Genomic DNA, 24,397 nt, shown 5'->3' on the forward strand with positions numbered 1-24,397 from the left:
CTCCCCGGGGCGGCCCCGGCCGCGCCGCCGCCCGGCTCGGCGCGCTGGGGCTGCGCTGCGGGCGTGCCCTTGCTGCGGAGCCGCCCCGGGCGGGGCGCCAGCCCTTACCCGCGGAGCCGGGTCTGACCTGCTACGCTCCTCGGCGGCGAAAAGGCCGGCGCCCCGCATCGGGACTGCTGCGGTGCGCGGAAGGGGGTTGCCCTAGCGAGAAGACGCCTCTCCTGCTCGTGTGTCGCCAAAAAAACAACATCAGCGTCACCACCATCACTAATGCCCGCTGACGGCTCCGCGTCCCCGTGGGAGTCACCGTTAGCTGTCGCCTCCGGGCAGCACCCGAGCGGCACCTGCCGCAGCTGGGGTGCTGGTTGTTGGCATGAGCCGGGAGAAGCCTTGCGGGAGCAGCCCTGTCCGAGGGGTGATCGCTTGCTGGAGTAGAAAAAGGACTAGAGGACAGTAAGGGGAGAATGGTAAGACCTGCAGCGGTGTATCAGCCGCAAGATACATAGTTTGCGTATGGATTTTTATGACTGGTTTTGCTGCTGTCTTTCCCCGATGTAGAGACACCGTACTAGATGTTATCTCCTACCCAAAAACTCACCAAGGAAAAAAATGCAAAGGAATGCAAAAGAAAAGTCTCCACTGGTTCCAAACAAGACCCATGACCAGATCAGATGAACACTCTTAGTGCTTCGGCATCTTTATGTCAACTCTGAGATGTAATCACCCTCACAAACTCACCACACACCAACGCTCAGCCTCAGAAGTACTGAGCCGACAGAATGGATTCCAGAAATGGCCCCAAAATACTAACATCCACTATGTCACCTCTTGCTCAGGCCTTTGAAATCCTTGTGCCATTCCTCACCAAACCTGCAAAGACCATATCACCCTCTCAGTAAGAGGCTGAGGTCACTTACTGTTAGAAGGACCTTATGCCAAATGCATTGAGCATATTTGGAAGAGTAGATAAGGAAGGTTATCCTGCATGCCAGTATTCTCACATGAATAATTTTAGCTGAAATTTTCTGGGGTGGGAAAGGAGTAGGGAGTGGAGAGAGGAAAATTAAGATGAAGAAACCATTTCTGGCCCATGTCAAGCCTGTTATTTCATGGTAGAGAGAAGCATGGGTTATTTGTGCTAGTGAGCAAGCTAGTCAGCTTTACTGACTGATAGATTGTGCCTTCTAGTCTCTCTTAGCTGGAAAGAGGGGTTGACATTCAGTAATACCAGCTGACATTTTGTAATAGCAAGTGGGAATATTAAGGTAATATTATTGATTGACGTGTTCGTCTGTCTACAAATGCCTGACCTGGTTTGCCTGGTGTGTGAGCTGCTGGTAAATGTGCACTGTTGTTTGTATGTTGTAGGCTGATGCACAGCAGCTTCTGCCCTGCTCTAGAAAGAAAGATGATGCAGTGATCTGAGTTGTGTGCATGAGTGAACTGCCCTCCTGAGTCAGCAGTGCTGTCACATGCAGAGAAACTTATCCACCAACATGCTAGAAAGAGCCCAGGTGTGGGGGACAACAGAAAGCTACAGCAGCCAGTGCTCACCAGGAGAACCATCATCCATTCTCTCCCTGGTCTCTCCTGGCAGACAATCCCTGTGTGAAAATCAACTTCACTAAGACTCTGTGTAGATGAACAATACCATGCTCACACCCTTTTGTGCTTAAAATCTCTATTTTCATTAAAGATATCTGAACAAAGCTGTTGAAACCAAGATCCCATGTGAAATTCCTTTGCTGATTTATTTTGTTAGTAAAATACATCAAAAGCTCAAATGGTACATATTTGTAGGACAGATCAGAATCAAGTCTGCCCTGTTTAGCCCCTTTCTATATTATTATGTCAAGAAAACGTGTGCTGTTTACTTGAAATAGGGTCCCAGAAAAAATTGGAGCTCAATGGTGAGGGAGATACTTTCTGTGAGAGCTCTGCCATTTGGGTGCAGACATCAAAAATCCACTCTCAAACAGGGCTACAGAAAGGGAAAAGGATAATGCAGCAGAAGAGAACTGCTTTGATGTTTGGAGCAGAACAATTGACTCCCACACCTGGAAGTAAAATTAATCCTATTCTCCACTTATTCTTCTAGATGTGTTGCCTTGCTGTATGCACCCTGTAAGGACTGGTCTGGGGCTGCAGAAAGGAAGGAGTACTTCTAGCAGCTTTTTGTAACCTCATTTCTCTGCTCTCCACCACATCCTGTATGAACAGGTCACCATTTGTACTGGCAGCACAACCAGGACAGCAACAGGGTTAGTATTAAAGGAGAATGGCTTTGTCTGCCCTGCATCTTCTCATTCTTTCCTGGTGCTTTGTTTGTTCCTAAAGTATTTCTATTAGTCTCTTTCTCCCCAGTGTCACTCTCTCTTTCCCATCCTATCCCTATTTTCATCCTTGTTCTTGTTTCTATGAACTGGAAAGATAAGCCAGATTTCTGCTTCTTAGTTAAGCAGTTTCTTGTTTTGTAGGTACTTGTATTGGGATACCTGTAGTCTCTGATATGTGAGCATATCTAAGATACGCTGAACAGATCCAACAATGCAATTGATAGAGTAAGTAAGGGAAAGAAAGTTTTCAGCAGTGGAGTAGTTGAAGTCTCTGTACCTTGGTTGAAAAATGGATGTGAAATAACTTCATGTCAGAAGAGAATTCTGCATCCATAGTACTTTTCAAGTATTCAGCCCCCATAATGGTAATTACAGTATCATCCAGTTCAAAGCAGGATCAGAAATTGTGGCGTAAGGGGGAGAGGAGTACCCAAGATTTGTAGATGATCATGGTTGAAAGAAATTACAAGTCAGAAGGCCTGCAAATCTTACAAAGCTTTATTAGTAAATGACACTCTTGGCATGTAAATTGGTATAAGCGCATGACACCGGGTTTGGGTCATGGGATAGGTTGAATGAGAACAGAGGCATGAATTGGAGAAGGAGGAGACAGAGTGAAAGGAAAAAAGGGAGAAGGTGAGATCACCAGTCCTGGCTCCAGCACAGATCCAGCTGGTGGTGTGTTTAGGGTTCTGGGAGCACTTGCGCACCCAGGCTTTAGGGTGGTGCCTCCTACAAATAAATCTCCCCATACTGGTGAGATAAGTTTCTCACTTTCTATGCAAATTACTAATCCTGTGCAGTCCATTCCTCTAGACTTTTCTGGAAATGAGCTGGGGATGGCTTTGGGGGTCTGTGGTGGTCTCAATCCCCTCTTACAATCCATGCCCACTTCTCAGTCTCATCCCTGCATTTGTGCTGTGTTGTGCTCATCTCCAGGAGCCAGAACAAGGACATTTGTCCCAGAAATGTGCTGCCCTAACTCTTTATGGCCTCTTCTCCAGCCACATCCTGTTCTTTCTCAGTGTATTGTTACCAACAATTCTTGGCTGTTATCACCAATAATTCATGGTTGGCTCCATCTGGCTATTAGTTTCTGAGACAAACACATTAGCCCTCTTGTCTCCTAGTATTTTACAGCAATGAAGTCAGATCAGTTTGCTTAGGACTCAGTTGGGTCTTGAAAACCTGCAGCAATGGAGACTGCACAACCACTTTGGGAAACTGATTCTCCTCCTAGGATAGATGCCACAACACAGGCCTCAGATAGAGGACAATTCATTAAGCACAACCCTCTGACCTCATTCAAAGTTGGATCAGTTGGCTACGCATCCACACTATAAGGTCTTAGCTTAAATACAAGAACGCTGGTAGACAGAGTTGAAAATGTTGCTACATTCAAGGTAAATAACATCCATTGCTCTCACCTATCCACAAATCCCATTCTTTTATCAAAAAAGGGCAATCAGGCATGTTCACTGTTATGACTTATCCTTGGTGAGCCTGTGCTGATTATTCACAATTGCCTATTTCTCCTTCATGTGTTCAGAAATATCATGAAAGAGAACTTGTTTTATGATCTTTTTTGCCAGGTATTGAAGTGTGACTGGACAGTCTGCAGTTGCTTGGGCTGTTCTTTGAGTTCTTTTTAAGTGTAAGTGCAACGTTTCTACTGTTGGCAGGGATATCCATGGCTCCTCACAGATTATTGAAATCTTGTGCTGGCATCAGACGGCTTTCTCAGCATCCCTGGACACAGCCCTGGTATTTCCATGGACTTGTATAGCCAAGTTTTCTCCAGTAACTCTAATTCACCCACTCATGGTCATGTCTCTCCTCCATGAATACCAGGCCTGAAGTCCTAGGAGACCTTGCTGTGTAAAGAAGGTATTGAGTTCCTCAGGTTTGATTGCATCCACTTAGAGTAAAACACCCAGCCTACTCAGTGAGCAGATACCATTTTCCTTGTTCAGCTGCTTACCATTTATGAGCTGAAGCTCTTTTTGTTACTACTGACATGCAAGTTAAAATTCCAGCTGAGCTTTTACTTTCCTGACACCATTCCTACATGCCCAGGCAATGTTTGTAAATTCCTCCTGTGTAGCCCATCCCTACTTCCATCTTCTGTGTATTCCTTTTTTACACTGGAGTTCTGCCAGAATCCCATTTACCCAAGCCGGCCTGCTTATTTACCTCTTTTTTTCCTGAACACTGAGATGGCCTGTTGTTACACTTGGGTGAAGCTTCAGAGATCTCCTCACTGCTGGAAGGAGTGACAGAGGGAAAAGCAGCTGTGAAAGAGGTGGGGAAGAAGATGTCCTGAGCTGCAGAGCTAAAGAGTCAGATACCTTTGGAAGGAGTGACAGAGGGAAAAGCAGCTGTGCAAGAGGTGGGGAACAAGATGTCCTGAGCTGCAGAGCTAAAGAGTCTGCACCTTAGGTCTGCACCTTTGGGTTGACTAGCACTGAGTAAGTTGCAACCCTTTCATTGTGGCTGGGGCATTAGTAATATCCTCCTGCATGGATCATCTGCTTGCTGCTGACACTGCAGGTTTCTGTGCTGCGGTGCTAATAGGTTCTCGTCTCTCCTTAGCCACAGGTTTTCAGGAAACTGTAGGGACTTTCATGATGTTAGGAATGCTGCTTCTCTTGGTAACATTAAAAAAAAAAAAAAGACAGAAAGGAGAAGGAAATAGTTGAACTTAGTGGTTTTGTGCATTCTGTACTGTCAAAGGAGCCCGCATAGTACCTGAAAGTGTAATTAAAGGCCATGCAAGCTCATTAAATACAGAATGTGTGTATGGGGGTGGCGGTGGAATTAGGATTGCTCAAGCAATTTTTATTCTGGCATTTCCTAATGTTTTAATGTTTAAATTAGCAAGACTTAATTAATTTTCATTACACAAAAATATGGTGAAAAGTGCTGTTGTTACATAAATGGATCCACTATCCATTGCTTTTTTCTCGCTAGATCTCAGGAGCAAAAGGAGGTTTCCCCCAGGGAATTTTGATTTTTTTTAATCTGGATGTTTTAGTGCTAATTGAAGTATGTATTTGTTTGTTTTTTAGCAGAGAGGGCTCTGAAGACTCATTCTGCAGACCTGGAGGCCAGCAATCATACTGTTTGTTTCCACAGTGTGCAGTGTGGAAGGTGAATCAAAAGAAACTAGTTAAATCTTTATGTCAAAGACTGCCATGATACAAGTCTGAGACCCTTCATGGAGCAGATCATAAATTAAAAACAACAGGAACAACAAAAGATTTCAGAAGAGAGAGCAATTGTTGAGTGCACAGAGCAAAACAGCAGCAAAGTATCTCCCATACTGCAAGAGTATTACATATGCAAGTTCCGCATTACTGGCAGGTGTGGAGAGAAAACAGGAATGCAGAAGTCACTGCACTGGCATGTTTGCAGACTGCTGAACCAGACACTTTCCTCCAGACATAGGTTAGCTGCTTGCTTCAACAAACAGAGCAAAACAGGCCTGTCAAAAAAAAAAAAAAAAATCATAGGAGATAGCAAAACACATGTCCAACACTCCACGTGGCAAACCAGTTGTCCAGTGCCTGAATCTCTTCACAGTGAGGCAGGTCCTGGGAATGATTCCTTGTGTTGCCATCACTGTCAATTGTGAGCCTGGAAAACCAGCTGTAAGGGAACTGTGAGGAGCTGCCAAAAGCACAGGAAGCTGTGTCCCCTCTGCTGCTCTAAGTGCCAGTGAAAGACAAGTCCATTATGCAGTCTCATCTTGGAATAATTTTCTGCAGGGTAAGTTTAAAGACTTGTCTACACCTTGTCTCGCTCCTCCTTGTGGTGATGTTCCTTCTCCCAAGGCTGACTACAGGTTTGTCTTCGTAGCTAGAACCATTCCTTCAAATAGGGAGATCCAGTCTCACAACAGGTCTTTTCTGGCAGGAATAAATTACATATGCTTTAGAAGTGGATCCTATGAATATGAAGTAAAACACTCCTGACTGCTGTATTTCTGCTGCCAGTTTTTTCTGAAGCATAAGATTACTCAATGAAAGATGTAAAAATTTCCTAGATATTTAAAAGCATTTTCTTATTTTGTATTTCGTCCTTCTTGACCTATTTTGTTTCCATTTATAGTTGTACCAATTTTTCCCACTTATACAAGACAAGCAAATGGAATTATAGTTTATCTAAAAATCTGTCCTTTGTGAACTCACGCCTTCCTTAGTGCCTTGTTGAATAAATTTTTCAAGAACATAAATGGAAATAATACTTTAGTTTACTCTTTTCTTTGTAGAAAGACATAATAATTTTAATTTTAACAGCTTTGCAAACATGCATAGCTGAAACTATTTCAGAATCATTATATTGGACCATATTTCATGCTCCATTTAAAATAAGTGAATGTAAAATCCAAACAAAATAGGTCCAAATTACATTTTGAAGTAAAAGGAAATCTTAATGATTAGCTTTCCTGAGGCAGCATTGTCTCTGCTCTTCTTTTTTCTTTTTCCTTTTCTATATTTTTGTCAGCACAAAGGTGGCTCACTGGGTCATCAGTGTCTGGGCCTTGTCCCCTGGTATGGGCAAGACAAGACAGAAATCTTCCCAGATTTGTCATCTGTTCTCTGCACAAAGAAATGTGTTAAATGGGAGCTAATGAGTGAAGTAAGGATTCACATATTGCCAACAAAATTATCAGATGCCTGATGGTCCCAGAAAGCAAGGGCTGCAATTCCAGGTGCACTGCAACAAAGATGAAGATGAGAAGAGATGGTTGGTGATAGCCAGGTGGAGCACACAAGGGACTTAGTTAAATCTGCTTAAAGGATATTGTGCAAAGGCCATACCATTACCATTTTTAAATACCTTGAGACATTATTGTTCATCTTCCCAGAAAGCAGTGACACCTGTGGACAGTAGCTGCCTGTTCTGCCTTTCCACTTCTCGCTCTCTCTCCTCTTCCTCTTTCCTTTTCCTTCTCTCTGAAAAACAAAAAAAAATTTGGGTAATTTATCTAGGCCTTTTCTGCATATTGGTCATCTCAGTTCAATTTCTAGTGTTTGGAAGACTGTTTTGTGGTACCTTCAGTTTTTCTTCAGTGGACTTTACCATGTCATTGCATGCACATTCTGTTATATGCCCCTTCAGCTGGACATTTTTCTGGAATGGAATTCCCTTCCTAAACCTAATTCAAAACACCAAAGAGGATGTTGTCCTTTTTGACTGCTAGTGACTACAGAGTTCTTAAAAACCTTTTTTAGTTTTGCATTTCAGTAGTCAAATGCACTAATATATTCTTTCTGCTTTATACAAATATGCAGATGTAGAGAGCAGCTCAATTATACAGGCTGGGTGAGGCGTAATAGGCTGGCAGAGGATTTTGGACAACAAAGTGCAAAGGTTACTTCCCTCCTCTTCTGTTTTGTCTGTGTCTGTGCATGCCAGAAATCCCCAGCAGGGGACTTCTTAATCTCTCTGCAGGAGTACACACAGTATGTCCCACACCCACAACACATGGAGGCATGCATGCTTGCTATGCTCCTGGTCTTCTGTTGACAGTTTATGTAATTGGAAAAGAAAAATTCAATATTTTTATTACAAAGTGGTGGCAGAAAGTGAAAACTTCATGTGAAAACTTCACAGTAGTCCAGAATAAACCAGTTAATCTCGGTCCTTCTTTTATTTCTGATATAGCTGCTGACCAGTAAATACAAAACAAACCAACTGGCCCTAAACCAGCCCAGAAGGATGAGAAATGGAAAGGCAATTATGTTTGTTATGCATGTAGTCACTGTTACTGAAAATAAGAGCTAGCAAGTATTTGTGAAAGGACAATTTGCTTAGAGCTGCACTAGAAGACCCATCCTTTTGCCAAGGGAAAAGTCTGTGATCTGTGTAAGTAACTTTTTGTGTGTGTTGACCAGTTTCAGTCATGCTGGAAATCCCAATGACTTTGATATCATATAAATTTTGTAAAAATTGGTCTCTAGGAAGAAAGAAGGAAGACACAGCACTGTGGATAAGGGAAGGCAGAGAAGGGTCAGATATTCTGTCTTCTGGTGTTTTTTCCCCAAAAACTCAGGAGCAGTTAAGCTTGTCACTTGGTACCCTGTCTCCTGTTCCAAGCCAGCCAAAGCACACACTACCCCTCGGCCTGCTGTCCACTCAACCAAAATGAGCTCAGGGTCATAAGAGACACTCTAGGTCTTGGAGACCAAAATAAAAGATTCACGTGGTAGAGTGGATACTGGGAAGAAATGCATGAAAACTACATGGTTTCTGCATAAAGACCAGTTTGTTTTGATTTTCATTATACCAGGCCAAAAAGTAAAAATGAGCTAGTTAAAAACCATGCCTATTTTCTTGCTGCTTTTTTCAGCTTTATGATTCTTTTTTTCACAGTATCACAGAGTTGTTAACAAAATACATAGGGTATAGTTTAGATTTGTCTTCAAATTTGTTAGACTAGGATAGTATTTCACAAAGAACCTCTTCTGTGTTCTTGTGCTGAATTTCACAGTTGCTTCCCACCTTGAGCAAATACCCAGTTCTTGTCTCCATGTATAACTAACAGATCTGAAAACAAAATCATTTAATACAGATCCCAACTGTTATGATTTTAGATTCTCTTTATGGCATTGCAGAATTACTGAAATGCTTTCAAGCTCAACTCCTGTTAGAACTTTATGCACCAGAGGCTGATTTGTTCTCTATCTTATGCTGTCACATGTGCAAATATATCTGAAAATGCAATTATGCCATTTAAGTGTTCTCAAGCAATACAAATTTTTAAAATCAAAATTGTTACAGAAAATTTTAAATACTTTAAGGGAATAATTAGCCCCTATGTAAGTGATGGGGTGTTTACATGCTATGGCTTGAGACTACAAAGCTGGAATTATCATTTGATTTTGAAAAATTCATAGACTGTATGGATGGTAAAGCTTCCATGTGACAGACCTGAACAGTTTTTATTCCAGCAGAAATAATGAGATTGATATTTGATTGTCATTGTGGCCTTTGCACATGCTGAAGAGAGACACTGTAATGTGTTACCCAGAGGAGCTGTTCATACAAAGAGCATGGGATAAATTACATACTACAGAGGCCAGTGAAGGTAACCTGTGTAGAACTGGTTGCTTGTAAAACAAAGGTCAACTCTGATAGCAGAGCCAGTGCAGTCAGCCATTCAGGCTGGCGCTGCAGTATATTATGCTGGCTCATCACTAATGTAAAGGAAAAAACTACACAAAACCAATTTATTTTACTGTATTAATGCTCTAAAATCCAGCTGTTAATTTCCACATGGAACACATCATCAACTGCATTTTTAGTTGAGCTTCCTTGTAGACTGAAAGGTTTAGTGTAAGAGGGGAAGTGTGTGCACTCATTTCATAAAGGTGAGGTTGCTTACTTTTCACCTATGCACTCAGAAAATCACACTCTTGTGAAAAAAGCATGCCCTTACCTTTCTCATGTCTGAAGTACTGTGAATTGCAGCAGGAGCTACTGTTGCCTCCTCAGACACCACATTCTCTCACTGGAAAAAGCAGCTTCCTGCTGACAATAAATCAAGCTGCTCTCCTCTGCTTTGTCTCCAAGTACAGTCAGCATGAGCTCAACTGTTTAGTCTGCCTAGTTAACAGTCAGCATGGTTAGTACAAGGAAATTTTATTTGTCGAGGTAAGCTTCTGATTTGGCACTGAAATCTAGAAAGAGGACCTACAGAAAAAGTGGAGTGGAGAAAGCTGTGTCTTAAATCTCTCTTACATGACTTCTTGGGCAGAGAAGCTGTCTGAAATGGGCTGTGAACTACAAGAGACTGCCTGGCTCTTGTGCTTCACCACAGTATGTTCACAAGCTTTCCTTGCAGTCAACTGCTATACACTCATCACTTCTGACACTGGTGCAATTTATTTCTATTCCTGAATTCCCCTTGGGCTGGGGATAAGACCGTTGCTCTGATAGCTGTTCGTAAAAACATGTAGGCTAGGTTTTCTCCTCTTACCCATGTAAATATTTAGCAGTCTACATTTTGTTTAAAAGATAAGGCTTTCCTCTATATTGGAATAAGTATTTCAAACACTTTTGAGAAGCAAAAAGCCATCTCTCTACAATTAAGCTATGCAACCTTTTCCACACATTTTCATTTTCCTAAGGAGAAGTATTTTGAGTAAGACTTACTGATAACATTCTTAAAAGCAAAGCCATTCATATATTCAAACTTAACTAATTTTCTTTTTTGACCTCTGACTATCTTATTGAAGTCTTGGCAGACTCAAAGGTTGACCTATTATGCTAATTACATTGTAAAAAGTATAAATAAGTTTCCTTTAGGTCCAACATCTGGATTCACTGCAATAAAAGACTCTATAATTACATCTTTTATTAATAAAATAATCACTTTATAATAAAATAATCACTGAAGATTTCAGAGAGCTTTTCAAGTATGTATTTAGGTCCTGTATTAATAGTTCATGTTCTGTTCTTTAATCTGGTTTTAATTGGGTGAAGTAGCACCATTTCAAGTAACAGCATATTAACTAATTAAGGAAATAAAAAACTAAGTGGACTTATATTACTGAACAGTAACTATGCTAGATAATGCTCAGTGTTTAAACTAGGGTAAGTATCTGCAAGCCAATAGTGAAGAAACTGTGAATGGTGACACCTATTATAAGGAAGAGTTTTGGTAGGGGAAGGAAGAGAAACCATAACAGCCTGGACATCCTCTTGCCAAGAATGTGCATGTGGAGCAACAAACACCACTCAACAAACACCGCTCAAACCAAAGCTTCTCGTACTTTATGACATAGGCAAATTGTTTGCCCTTCTTTTTTGAAGGCCTTCTCCTGCTGTGGATTATTCGGGATCACAGGGTCAAATACACAAATCGTCTGCCTTGCAAACATGGTTGAAGAGCTGTGGAATAAGAGCCAGTCACATACTGGCTGTCAATTCGCCTTTGACCTGTAGCTCAAAGGCACATCAGAAATGCAATTTAACTAGTCTCATTACTAACACGATGAAACCCATACCACACACATTGGAGGACAACTATTAAGCTACAACCTATTTGCATTAAATTGTAGGAGTTTTTGATAGTCTGAGTGGAGAAAGAAGTACTATTTTAGCATGTTTGTCATATGTTGCTGATGTCAAATGTCTGGAAAAAGTATTTGGTGTAATGTGCCCAGTTTTCAAGATGAAAACATTGTACACAGGCATGTTGGTTGTAATTAAGCCATAGAGGGTTCTGATGTGAAGTTGCCTTCCTCTTTGCAGGATTAGTTTCCATCTATCTGTCTACACAGATATAATGTCTCTTGAGCATGTGTGAAGGCCACAATCAAAGTAAACTCTCAGTGAGATTTCTGCTGGAATCAGAAACTCAGATCTGTCTCTTAGAAGTCTGCACAGGCAGATGGAAACAAACTAAGGTCTCTAGACTGCTGAAGTGTTACTGCTTGAGAAAATGAAGAAAAGATTTCAAAATCTGCTGCTGTATCCCCTCTGAAGAGGATGCAGAAAGCCTGGCTTGCATTTAAAACAAGCAGCAAAGGCATACCATAGTGATGAATCCTTTTGTACAGCAAAGTACTACCTCCACCAAATCCTCCCAAAAATGACTTCTAACAAGATAATTTACAGGCCTGGCCTAAGTGGGAAAATATCTATTACAAAAGTCTGCTCTGTCCTGAAAAAACTGAGAAAAGAGCAACTTTTAGGCAATAGCACATCTGGCATGGCATTGTGGTTTATAATTTCCTTCTTCAGATAACGCCTTAATAGCAAAACATGAACATGTCTAGTGGTTAGCCCCACATCTGCCTGACCTAAACATTCAGTAATGAAGATAAGATAATCCCTATGGTTTCCATTTTCCCCAATGCTACTCAGATGGTAAATCACTCATTTAAGATAAATAAAATGTGAACTTTATCATTGTCTTCTGGTCATCAAGCTTTTAGGATCTCTCATTTGATTTTGATATTATTTCCAGAAGTCTGGAATTTTACTAATGCATGCATTCAAGAGGTCTTTCTGGTAAAAATTTTACATTCACATGCAGTCATACATACCATGAGAACTAGTTCTCACTGCAGAGAGATCTGGATGGCAACAGGGTGAGGAAACCCCAATGCCCATTTGAAGCAATGTTGGCATGGTCCAGTGTGTTTTACCTTATGGGTATTATTACTCAGACTCATGCTTGGCATAAAATTCAACAGTGTATTGTTTCCATACCCACATCTCTAAATCATTCCAAGTTCAGGAATTTTTTTTCTCTTGCTTCTGTTTCATTTATGTCCAGCAAGAATGACTTGTTAGGCTATTTTTTAGCATCCTTCTGAACGGGGTTCATTGTACAGAGAAGAACGACAAGATTGTTTTTGTTGTAAGAACATTAAAGATCATAATAAATTAAATCAGCCATGCCCAGGTAATTTCTGCATATAATCTGTAAAATTATCCTTTAAAGTAATTTCAGGGCAGGAATGTATTTGTTCTTATTACCAATGTCTTAAAGGGTATGGAAAATGAACTCATGTCAGCTCCTGCTATCCCAACAAATGTTCTACCTCTGATGTGCAGCCTGTTTTTCCTGCTGGTAGGTTGCTGTGGGTGGGTATGGGAGGATGTTTGGAGCATGGAAATGTTATTACAAAGGCAAATCAGGACTCCAGAAGCCAGGGTTCCTAAAGTCTGTGGTGTTTGTGAGGGTTTTTCATGTTTATCACTCTGGCTGCACTTGGGTCTCCTGCTCATGGCCCTGCCAGCACAATGCAGCTCTGGCCCTTGAATCGTGCTGCCTGTGAGCCTATCTGTTTTTCCTGTCTCTCCACTATGTCCTAGAGACTGATTATAGCTTTCTCATTGAGGCCAGCAGGTTTCTCAGTCTCTGCAAAGGGGTTCCTTCCACAGGCAGGAACAGCAAACAAGGAATTCTTCAAGATCTACACCATCATCACTCAGCAGTTTCTGTTCTTCCATAACAATGTAAAGCTACCCTCAGCACTGGCCTCCAGAGAAGCAGCCTTTGTCAGCTGGGAGTCTATGCTTTCTAGGCTTCTGAGCTTTGGGGTGTCCTTGATGCCTCAGGTCAGGCCGGGAAATACATGGGGCTTCAGCTCTGGTGGGGCAGCTCTGCTCTGCAGCTCGGCATTCCATGCTGAGGTAAGCGCCTCACCATTATTATCCTCCTTCATCTTGATTCTTCTGAGTGTGAGCTCCTACCAAGTGACTCCAGCCTGTCAGGAAATGCTTCATCTTGCCATCACCCTGCCATTGCATCTGGTAGGGGAGTTGCTGAGCTCTGGTACTGAGCAGGAATAAGGAGCTGAGACCTCCTGACCTAGGTTTGACTGGGGCACTGCTCTGCACAGGGAGGAGGGCTGTCTTAGGGTGGCTGCTGACCACATCTCCTCATTGCTGTGGTGGGGATCACAACTTCTGCTGCTGGGGAGCTGCAAAACAGCTGAGGGCGGCAGGGGTCTCAGGAAGTCCTGGTCCAGTCTAACCCCCCTGCTCCAGCAGGGTCACTGAGGAGCAGTTGCCCAGATGAGATGTGAGTGAGCTGGATTTAATTGCAGAGAGAGTTTACATTAGACACAGTCTGCAAACTCTCTGCAATTAAAGGCAGCCAGTGGCTCCAAGACAGCAGACAGTAATTATATGTGGTTTCTCACTTCCCCATCATATGAGAACAGACGCTGTGGGTTTGCAACAATAAGCCCTTGCCACTACAAGGAAAGAGCTGATCTTGTTTCCTCCACTTCTAGGGTTGTTTGTAAGTATTTTTTATCTAAAATGATTACAGAAGAGCTGAGTTTGAACCATTGGATTTGCTCTGCTAAAGTGATTGATTTTAGTTTCTCAAATTCAAATCTTGGGTCAAGCTGCTTAGAATACAAAAATAACTGATCATTTTTGAAGTCCAGCTCCAAATTCAACAGTTTACTTAAAGAATATATAATTATTTCTATGAATTTTTGTGTCTGAAATTAATTCTGTCTTTTTGAGAAAAGAAGTTGCAGAGACAATTTTAGATTAATTCTTTAGTTCTGAAAATAATTTAGATCATTGTACAAAGACAAGTCTTTGAGCAGTTTCAGAAAGGTACTTACAAAAATTTTAATTAAAATACTTTTATCAATGTTTAAGTATTAGTATGGAGTGTGTAGATATTCCACATAAAGGTTAGGGAGCCTTTCAGTGGTTTTCTCAGGGACAAAATTCCCTCTGCACTGGGCAAACAGGCAGTGGGACAGTATTTATTTTATTGTGCTAGACTCTGGCCACTGTTTCACACATCAGCATCTGCCAGAAATGAAAACCAAAATTAATAAGTAAAATTATTTAAGGGGTCTCATGGTATAAAATAGATTGCAATCAAAAACCTGTCACTTTTTTACCTCTTATGAGGCCAAAGAAAATCAGGTACAAGGACTTAAGGCACAAGACAGTGGAAAGAAACACATATAGTCTAGCATCCCTTGAGGACAGTTTTAAACAGTGTTCCCCTGCAGGGCTGGCACAGTGTTAAGGAACTGTTCTATACACCTGATTGTGTGCCACTCACACTTAGATGTCTCCTCCTGGAATAATCAGTATCTGGTACACAAAAACTTCTCACCCAGGAATTCCCCTGTCAAGTTCAGGAGAGCACGAAGACCAGTCCTTCAGATGACTATAATAGCTGCCTGAATTTGCTTCCATGCCACTTCATCTCAAATTTAGGCGTTTTTCTCCTTGCATTGGCACCAGTGTGCCTGGCTGCATCTGGAGACCTGCACCCTGTTTTTCCTCCTCAGAACTGGGCAGCCACTAACTCCATGGAAAAAGCCGAGCAGATGCCACAGAGATAGAGAAGGTGCTGTAGCGCAGTACCTCTGGAAAGGGATGGAGAAAAGCCTTTTGTACAATCTGGAGACAAGAAGGGAGGGGAGGACTCTCTTGGCTGTCTTCAACTTCTTTGTGGTAGGGAAACAGAAAGGAAAGAGACGGATCTCTTCTCTGAGGTACAGAGGGACAGCACCAAAGACACTTGCCAGAGACCAAAGGGGCTGCTTTATTTCCCAGCAAGATGCTTGACTGAGGAAGAGAGATACAGAGAAGCCATGGGATCTCCACTCCTGTAGATCTTCCCTGCTCTACTGAATTAGTCCTGAGGCACTCTGGTTCAGTTGGCGCTCCTTTAAACATGGAGCTTAAAGGTGTGATGGGGCAAGTGGTGGCTCACAGACCTCCAGAGGTCTCTTGTGAAAAAAATATTCTACAATACTATGTCACAGCTTCCTGAGCACTGTTTCAGCTCATTTTCCTGAAATATCCTCTGCAATCTGTTAGAATTCCAGAGCTAACAGGAGTAGTACTCAGTGTGTTGGATGAATCCTTGACTTGGAGGACAAATACAGACAATAGGAGATAACTTGTTGTGAGGCTTCTTTGTCCTGAAGCTGCAGTATTGGTGACAGTTGCCCTGGTGGCAAGCCATCAAGTGTATTTCTACTGCCCGTTCCTCATGAAACTATTATGCCTTGATTTATCGTGATTTCAAAAGTTACTAGTGTTTTAAAAAGAAGAGACTTTTAATGTGTCATGTTACAGCCAGGCAAATAAGCTGGGATTATTACAAGTAAAGCTTTAAGAAAGCTTTACAGGAATAAAGGGAGTCAGAGGCTTCTGCAAGTCAAGCTAGATGATGGCTACTGTAGAGGGCAAAAGAAAGTTGGTGGTAGAATCTGTAGTAACAGCACCAGGTGCAAGCAGGTACAAGACTAATGGCCTAATCCAGGATGAAAGTAGCAGAAGAAAACTGAAGAACAGGACAACGTGTTTCCCGTTATAGATAGCTCTTATAAAAAATAATGTGTGATTTATAGCTAGATATGGACTTTGGGATTATTTTCTATTTCCTGTGTCTCAGCCTTGTATCCCATGATTTGTCCTTGCTTACTTACCAACAAAACATCAATGTGCAAGCTGAAAATAACTGAGCTGTGATGTTTTCCTCATAAGAAGCTAAAAATACAGTCTTTGTATTCCTCTGGTATCCAGCTTCACAAATGCATCCATTGTTTCTGCTTGTTTTCTGCCTGTTGCACTAGAAATACTGAAAAAGTAGTGCTGTATTCTCAGAGCTGTACTTGGGAATCCAAGAGCCCTCATATCTCAGCTCCAAACTTCTGCATGGCTAGGACAGTGTTTCTGTTTCTGTTTTTGCTTTGTTATCTCTGGGAAACACCTTCATCCTCCTTTTAAAGTGTACTCAGCTCCTCTAAAGGTCTGGCTGCTTCAGGAGCCAGGATTCTGCCGTCAACATCTCTTATCACTGTACTCTAAATATGATGCTGCACTGGTCACCATAGTAATACCCTGTCACTGTGAGTCTTTCTTGCATTTCTCATCATGCAAATACATTTCTCAATTTTTTTTTTTTTAATTGAACTGCAGTAAGCTAACCCACAAATGTCTTGGCATGATCACACTATTAATCACTGACATTGCTTTTTAGAAGCCTGGCATCTTGTTTCATCCTGTGTTTGCAGTTTGCTCTTTGATATTAAAGCTGACTTGTGAGAAGGGAATAAATGTGGGATGGCAGCTTTATTGCCCTCCAACTCTTTGCCCACTCAGGGCTGCAAAAGCTTATGGAAGTTCTATGCCACTGAAATAAACCTGCAGCCAGCAGATCCTCCCCCATGTACTTGGAAATGTGGCACAGATGGAGCTGTACTGTCTGTGGGGATTACATACTGGGGAGAATGGCTGTGCACAAGAACCCTGTCAGTATTTAAACCCACTCACTGTAGGCTTATGGGGTGAGTGGGTAGAAAAGAACACGGAGGAGAGTTATGATATCCCAATATTGGGCTGGGTCCTGTTGTGGGCAGGGAAGAACAGATTGAGAGGTTTTCTTCTGACCAGAGAGAGAAGAACCTCTGGAGAACCCCAGTGGAAATGAATTTCCTAGCACCTCTAGGAAGGCCATAAGTGGGGCTGAAAAGTAGATTTTTAATGGGCAAAAGAAAAAAAAATCAAACTATGTGTGTTTTCTGTTTGTACAGAATGTGAGTTACAATCCAGGGACCTAAAAGGATCAGACCATGTCAAATGGAAGTAACATCTGTCCTTTGCTACTGTTCTCTTCAGGTCTGCTTCTCCTCAGCTCCTATTACAACTCTTCCATTGTTGCACCATCCGAAGGCTACACATATTACCAAATCAGGAAGTGCCAAAAATTGTTGTTGAAATAATTTCTCCTCCTCAAAGGAGAATCATGTGGTGTTTAGTATTCAGGAGAGTTTCAGGTTGTTCAGTGTCCATTTGGCATTAGATATGGGGCTAATGAGGAGGAAGTGCTTCTGAGGCCACTTACTCAAGTGTAGGTCTGAGCCCTCGCAGATTTTTTGATTGCTGTGCTTTTTTAATGACAGTTGAGCATTACATGTATTTCAGATAACATGGTAATTGAGCTAGTACTGTTGACCAAAGAGGCTGTTGTAATGAAGTCGTGGATTGCTGCTCAGTATGCAAATGTCATAATGACACTGAACTCCAGAAAGTGAAAAGCACCCCTATGGGAACTGTTTGCTGTAGCATGCAACAAATCTTTGAACTGCCCAGTGTTAAATGAGCCAAGCTGAATCTTTAAATAAATGGATGTAGATTAACCATTAGATTATTATCTTCAGTAATTGATTAAATTCTAACCCAAATCTCTTTGACAGAGATTTGGACTCCCCAGGAGAACTCCTTCCCACTCTCACCCATCCCATCCCAAAGAGAAAGGTCATCCTGTAGGAATATGCTGAGGGATTTGTTCATCTCTAAATGGAGAGCATAGAACAGCTGCAACCCCAGCTAAGGTGGCCCCAACATTGTTCTCAGTCCATGCCACAGCCTATTGAGCAGATTGACCATTTCATTAGACAGGATATAAATGTGAAGAATTGACTCTGTCTTTACATATAATGGAAATTTAATTTAAATATCTTAGGCATAAATTTAAATGCAAAACTTCGTATCCACAAACTTGGTTAGTTAACATTAGGGGCTGGATCTGATTTCAGAGAGTGCTGGCTAAAGGAGCCATATAATTGGTTTTACCCTGTTAACTGCTCACTTTCTCCAACGTCCTTTACTGTCAGCCTGGTTTTCTCCCAGGTTAACAGTGAGAGCTAGCTCTCCAAAACCACCAAAACAGTGCTAATAAGGTAGCATTTGAGGCACAAATAAGGAAGAAAAATGTTAAGAAAAAAAAAAATCCAGATTTCAAAGCAGGCTAGTACCATGTTTGGTACTTCAGCAGTGCTTGTAGTTTTATTTTTTGTTCTCATAGAAACATGGCACACTTTTATTCAAGCAAAAAACCTGAGGGAACCTAAAAGGGATTTAAGAATGGAAGCAAGGTTCTAACTCAATTTTGCTTCTTATTAAAAAAAAAAAAAAAAAAAAAAAAAGGCCAATATATTTCAAAAGGGACTAAAGGTATTGATTTTAGAAACCAAAATGAGATGCCTGACTTCTAGAATGATTATGCAATGCTTCTCATACTGCACCAATTTAAAATACTCTAAGTCGTTAATCACTGATGACTAACATCATTTTCAGAGTTCATAGAAAGAATAAATGTGTTGCTGTCCATGACTGGGAACCTCAGCAGACTAAGATTCATTAATCAGAGCTGCCTTTTTCTCAAGGAAAATGACAGCTCTTATAAATTTTATCTGTAGTTTTCATATGTGTGGGTGATTTGGCTGACTCATTAATCCAGGCAGAGATTTTTAATCAGTGGATGACTGCTATGCGTGCCACAAAACCATGATTCAGATTTGCTCCTTTATGGAAATGCCTGATTGAAATAATAGTATGTCTTACATTAAGCTGTAGCCTTCTTATTTTGATCTTTGTTTTGCTAAGGGTAATGGCTCATGTCTGCCTTCTCCAAATCTTTGCTTTCTTTGCTAATCTCCAAGACATTCAGCAATAAAGTGGCGGCCTCAGTCTCTAGCTGTCACGAGGTTTATGATAGCAGGTGGCTGGGTCAAGAGACACTTCCTCACTGTAGCCCTCTTGATGGAAAGAGCTGCAGTCCTTACTAAACCTGGGAGGAAGAAGGGGTACAGGAGCCAGACCTTCATTTCCTTTGTTAGGCTCAGTGAGTGTGTCGTTGCAGGAAACTCCTTTGTGGCCAATGCAGAAGGAGTTTTAGATAGGCAATTACAGACCTCCTGCTGAAATTTTTGCCCTTTTTCCACTCAGAGAGCTGATTTATTTCTTTGGTTTTGAGTGAACTAGTTCTTCTACAGTTGTGTAGAAAAACTATCCATGTGTGCAGGTACAGAATGGTACAGATACTGTAGAAGTGAAGAGGACTTAGAGGAGGTAGTTAGTATTCAACTCTTAGGATTCTCCATTATAAACTACTGTAAGAAGGTTAGTTATAAGCCTGTACATGTTGCTGGACAAAGGCTAACTGCCTCAAATCAGCAATTCCTTTACTAAAGCTGTGTAAAGGAATATGAAAAAATCAACCCAGAAATTCCTGGGCTTTACAGTGGTTACATTTAGAAGAAGGCCTTCATTCTAAATGTCTTTTCAAAACCTATCATAAATTCACAGCTTCAACTATGTATAGTTCAGTATACCTTGTTTTGAAAGTAAGAGGAATGCACTAGTGTCAATTTGAAAATTCAATAAATCTAACAAGCAGGGGGCTTTAGGTCATGGCACATAACCTTGAGACACTGCCACATAACCTCTTAGGCTCAATAACAAAAGGGGGGACACCCAAAGGGGGGAGGGCACAAACAGAAGGGGGGACACCCATTTCATTTTCCCTACCAATGCTTTCAAGTTTCCTGCAAAAGAGAAGTGTGTTTGCAGAATATCTGAAAGTGATAAATGGGGAATTAGCTTTTAAGTACACTTACTAGATTTTCTGTAAAACTTTAGAAAAAACAAATCCAAACTTCATATGCTCTTTCCTTCAGTTTCTGTCTTTGCCCTCTTTCTCCCCTCCTACAGACTTTTAAAGTTTGTTTTAATTTTTTCCCTCCTTCTTTGCAGTATTCTTCTCTCCCTTAGTATTAATTAGTGCTTAATTTTTCCTCTGTTCAGTTTGTCTATCAGATTTCAGAGTGCCTGTCTTCCAGCCTGCTTTCATTCCTGTTGCATAGCTCATGGCTTTGCTCCTTGGCCATTCTCTTAGATAAAAAGGAAAAATACTATGCAGTATCAGATTATTGAGAAGTGGAAGAACCAGTTTAAGATTTATGGGTAGGTTCTGTAATTATAAAGAGGAATACAGTCCAAACACCCTCAGTGTCAATATCTACGAGAGATTTGCCTTAAATTTGAGAAGTCTAAGACTGTCTTTGGACAATTATTCCACAAAATTTTATCAGTATCTCATCCTAAATAAATAGCTACTTTGGGGACTTTCACTCACCATTCAACATTTCTCTTTGTCCAAGGTTCTATTTGTTCCTCCTTCCTGGTATAAACTCTTCCAGGTATATATCACAGAAGCAGGAAACTTGTTCCCCTGTGAGACAGGGTCACAAAGATCAACCAGAAAAAACTGATTTACAGTAAAGGGCCTTGCCTTGTCAAGTGCCTTGCGAAGGTGGATATTTTTCACTGAGTCACATTATCTATCTGAATATTAAATTATAAAAGGTAGTTCCTAGGTGTGAACATTGCTCTTGACAGGTACAGGTCCCCAGCTAACTGGTTTAATCAAACAGCTTTAGACATCCTGTTTGCCCTTCACATATACACATATACACATATTTAAATCCTTTTCAGTCCTGGGAGTATCTGCCTAAAATTGAGTAGCTCACATGCTTCTGTGGAGCTTCATGGTAATTAGGTGGTGGTGCTAGTAGTTCCTGCTTTAGGAAAGGCAGTGAGAATCACCTACATGATGCAGATCCAGGTATTTCATGGGATGGTTTGTGTCACTGAGCACAGAAGCTCTCATGCAGAATCCCTGTAGCTCTTTGAACACAGTCACAATAGAAAGTTCCATGAAATCCCATCTAAAGCTGCTCAGGATGTGGTTTCTCCCTGTGCCTGCAGGTGCAGCCTATTCTTGCTGTACTGAAGTCCAGCCATATGATGCAGCTTATCATAAAATAACTTTTTCATAATAGACTATAACTTTTTCTTCAGAGTGGGGTGGCTGTTTGTGGCTGTGGCTGGCACAGTATAAATATGCTAATCCCCTAAATGGATATGATCAGAAGGTGAACATATGAATTCCTGAGGTCTTGATGGCAATAAATTATTATTATTATTGAGCCTTTTTTACTTCCTATGTCTCTCTTCTCATTCCTAGATCAACAGCATACTCTGCTTCAAAAGCTGCAGCAGCATCTAGAAACATTTGCACTCTAGTACATCTGCTATTGTCACTGATCTGACAAACTTTAGCATATCATCAGGATGTCCCCCTATTTTTCCTGCCACTAGAAACTTGATCATAAATTTAGAAATCCTATGGTAGAGTTTCCCAACTACTTGTCCAATTCCATATGGATGAATTACCAGGTGACTGCATTTATAAGGAAAAATGCTTTCCAACAGCATACTGGAAACGTCCATCTACTTCCAAGATAATTCATTAATCTCTTGTAATACCGTTGTGAAAAATGCTGTAGAGAAGCTTTGCAAAGAATTGGAAAGCTTAGGAGGGAAAGTCCAAGGATGCTCAGGCCAGGTTTTAAAAGGAGATTGTTAAAGGCCTCAGGAATCTTCATGCCTTGCTGAAGATCACAACATGTGCTAATGTGTCTTCCCGTGGAAGGAAGTATTCCCATGGAAGTATCAGCACAAAAGACAATAGGTAATATGGGTCAGGATCAGCCAAGATGCCAGTGGTTTTCTTGGTCAGTCCTGGTTCATGTTCAGCTGGCTGTCAACCAGCATATCCAGGTCCTTTTCCATCAGGCAGTTTTCCAGCCACTCTTCCTTAAGCCTGTGGTACTTTGTGGGGTTGTTGTAACCCAAGGGCAGGACCCAGCACTTCACTTTGCTGAACCTTATACAGCTGGCCTCAGCCTATCAATCCAGCCTGTCCAGATCATTCTGCAGAGCCTTCCTGCCCTGCAGCAGATCAACACTTCTGCCCAATTTGGTGTCATCTGCAGGCTGACTGAAGGGACACTTGTTCTCTTGTCCAAATCATTGATAAAGATGTTAAACAAGAGTGGCCCCAGTCCTGAGCCCTGGGGAAAAGTGCTTGCAACCAGCTGCCAGCTGGATGTAATTCCATTTGCCACCTCTCTCTTGGTCCAGCTATTCAGCCAGATATTTACCAGCCAAGAGTGCACCAATCCAAGCCATGAACAGCCAGTTTCTCTGGGAGAAAGCTGTGGGAAATAGTGTCCAAGGCTTTGCCAAAGTTCACAGAGACAACATTCACAGCCTTTCTCTCATCCACTAAGTAGGTCATCCTGTTACAGAAGGAGATGAGGTTGGTCATCAACCAGGACCTGCCTTCCTTAAACCTTTGCTGGCTGGGCCTGATCCCCTGGTTGTCCTGTATGTGCTGCATAATGGCACTCAACATGATCTACTCCGTGTACTCCCCTGGCACCACTGCCAGACTGACAGGCCTGCAGTTCCCTGGATTGTCTCTGAAGCCCTTTCTGGAGGTGGGTGTAACACTGACTAATTTCTGGTCACTTGGGACCTCCCTCTTTAGCCACGCCAGCTGGATTGAAAATGACTCAGTGACTCCACTAGCTCCCTCAGTACCCTTGGGTAGATCCCATCTGGTCCCATGGACTTGTGCATGTCTAAGTGGTAAATCAGCACATGCTGGATACTCAAGAAGAAATTATTTTTATCCCTTTTTCTAAATGTTCCTTTCTCCTGGAGCCTGCTCCTTTTTACAGACTTCACTTCTGGCTTACCACCTCTGCTTTTAATTTTGTACAGGTTGCATGGAAATGTATCTGAAACTGAGTTGCTGGAATTTAAGTATTGATGTTTGTGGTTTGTGCTTGTGTAGTCAATCAAAAGACTGACCAGTGTTCTTGTCAGTGTTCAATCTGGCATATTAGAGCCAAATTTAAATTGATGGTCATGAAGAAATCAGGAAGGTAAGCACCAGTCAGGAAGAGAACTTCCTCCTCAGTTTTAATGCAATATCTATAGATGACAGTCACAGGGACAGCACATGGCCTGGCACAATGCAGTAGACTGCTGATAACTTTTCTGTTACTGGAGCAAGCTCCAGGTTCTGAGAACAGAATATCCAAGACACAGAACTCCTGGGAACTGAGCAAGAGTTTCTGTTTTGCTTCTCCCTGCTGCCCCCTGCCCTCAGTATAAATTTAGTCATTTCAAAGTAAGTATATTGCTAAAGCTTTTGTGTTTAAAACCCCAATCATTGAAGGATCTAAGCTGTATTTATGTAAGTAATTAGTGGCAGAAGATTCTTATTTTTTGAGTCACTAACTCTCACTATTTCCACTTCTCTATCTAATGCTCATCTTTGAAACATTACGAGGTTTTCTGGTGAGGAAGACTTCATAACCAGAAGTTTCTAATTGCTAGCTAACAGTTACATGCTCTGGCAAGAGTATTAATCTTTCACTTGCCAGTGGAAATATTTGTAAGACTAGAGATACTTAAATGTCTGGTATTTGCTTTTTCCTCTTTTACAAATGATTGCTGAATCAGTTTGTCTTGTACAGTTGAGTGGATTTGACTAGGAAATGAATTTGATTTATTTGACATTGAGACCAGAGAGAAAATGAAAGATTTTTTTTTTTTCCATGGGAAATGGAGGACCTTGAAAGCCAAGTAACAGTGATGATTGAACAGCTTAAGTGGATTGGAATGATTGAGGGTATAGTTAAATATTTATCACTTGGGTTTAAACCTCTCTGAATTTTATACTATCCTTAATTCATAAAAAAGAATTATGCAGATCATTTTAGGAATAAAACTGTTTAGCTAGAGATTCAGAGCATGCTTTATCAATTCTTTAGCAAGGACAACAGGAAGAAAGATATCAACTCACCAAACCCAAAATATTAAAAATTATTGAAAGAAATAGTGATTCC

General features: G+C 41.4%; 1 long non-coding RNA gene across 2 annotated transcripts; it reads left to right on the top strand.

Annotated features, from left to right (window-relative positions):
* The first annotated feature begins 103 nt into the window (after positions 1-103).
* Positions 104-6,508, top strand: LOC127061029 (uncharacterized). Of its 2 annotated transcripts, none has more exons than XR_007780438.1 (3): positions 104-467; positions 2,099-2,261; positions 5,408-6,508. It is a non-coding gene; the product is annotated as an uncharacterized LOC127061029 (long non-coding RNA). The 2 variants fall into 2 exon arrangements; XR_007780439.1 differs by lacking the exon at positions 5,408-6,508 and adding an exon at positions 3,929-5,348.
* The last annotated feature ends 17,889 nt before the right edge of the window (positions 6,509-24,397 follow it).

Source organism: Serinus canaria, chromosome Z (assembly GCF_022539315.1).
Source record: "Serinus canaria isolate serCan28SL12 chromosome Z, serCan2020, whole genome shotgun sequence".
NCBI classification, from domain to species: Eukaryota; Metazoa; Chordata; class Aves; order Passeriformes; family Fringillidae; genus Serinus; species Serinus canaria.